At 43.3% G+C, this 1,477-nt stretch overlaps 1 long non-coding RNA gene across 1 annotated transcript in view; it reads left to right on the forward strand.

Moving 5' to 3' along the window:
* LOC127746529 (uncharacterized) overlaps positions 1-1,477 on the forward strand; it is a 3,966-nt gene that overhangs the window by 730 nt on the left and 1,759 nt on the right. The gene's annotated exons all lie outside the window — the stretch shown is intronic.

Consider the following 1,477-nt stretch of genomic DNA (forward strand, 5'->3'; position numbering starts at 1 on the left):
TGGTATGATGTATGAGAAATATGCATGTTGTGATATATGCTTGATGATTGGTTATGGTTGAATTGTGGATTGAACCATGTTGATGGTGAGTATGATATTGATTGTGTACAATGATGATTTATTGGAATTGATGTTGTTGAGAATTGGCATGAGGGAGAGTATATGATATGTCAATGTGTTTGATTTTGAGCCACATGGGTGAAGTGGGTTAAAATGATGAGACAGTGATTTTGGTAAATTGTGGTAAAGTGTCAATGTGTGAGTTGAGGGGGCTTGATGTTGAATTTGATATATTTTGATTGATTTCAAAGAAAATTGATGAAATTGGCATGTTTTGATTGATTTTGAAAAGAGTTGAAAATGGCACTTTGTGGTTTTGTATGAAAAATATGGTTTTTGGGCATACTTTGACGGGACATAACTTGGACTACGGATCTCCGTTTTGTGTCAAATCTGTTTAGAAATGAAATGGGATCCGGGATGTCCATGCCGTTCGAAGAACGGGTGAAAAACGATTTAAAATGAGGAAGTTATGTCCGTTGGAAGATTGGGGTTTAAATCTGTGAATTCTGCAGCTTTTAATTTAGAAAATTTTTAGCAAAATGACCCCTTTGCGCGTGGGCGCACTTGGCGCGTACGCGCCGTTCTTCCAAAAAGCGCCATCCACGCGTGCGCGTGATGTGCGCGGGGGCGCCGATGGTGCTGCACCCAATGCCCAGCTATTTTTCCAGAGAGTTGTGCCAGAACCGTGCCAGCTTTGTGCCTGGGGCACGAGAGCACCCACGCGTACGCGTGGTTGACGCGTGCGCGTTGATTGGCAAATTTTTAATCCACGCATTAGCGTGCATGATGCTTGCGCGTCGATGAGTTCTTGAGGCTATCCACGCGTGCGCGTAGAGTGCGCGTACGCGTGGCCCTGTTTTCATCGCAAAGTTGATTTTTTGAGTTTTAAAAGCCAAATCTCATACTTCTAAGCCTCCGATCTCACCACTTATATCTTAAATCATTATGATATGTCTAGCTATGAGAAGAAGGGCTAGTGGATGTGGTAACTTGCGAGTGAAGCAAAGAAAAAATGAATGATCAATGAGGATCAAAGATAATTATGTGAGAGGCGGAGGATGGTGGTGGAAGTGCTTGTTATGCCATAGGCTGAAAGGCTGTAATTGTTAATGAAACGGCTGGTTATGGATTTTTAACCGTGAGCCAGATGGCTGGATTATCGCCGTGTTACGGCGGAGCCATGATTATGGCTAAGAATAAATGCATATATATATATATATATATGCTGTGGAATAAATTGTGAATGTTGCACTTCCATTATCGGAGATGAGAGTTTCCCTGGGAGAAAGTAGTGGCTAGCCACCACGTGCTCCAGGTCGAGACTTGAAGCTCTTTTGACCCTATGTCGTCAGGGTGGCCGGGCACTGTGAAATTCCCGGACGAGCTCACCCCCAAAAATATTCACCAGTGATGG

Source organism: Arachis duranensis, chromosome 4 (genome assembly GCF_000817695.3).
Source record: "Arachis duranensis cultivar V14167 chromosome 4, aradu.V14167.gnm2.J7QH, whole genome shotgun sequence".
Classification (NCBI taxonomy): domain Eukaryota; kingdom Viridiplantae; phylum Streptophyta; class Magnoliopsida; order Fabales; family Fabaceae; genus Arachis; species Arachis duranensis.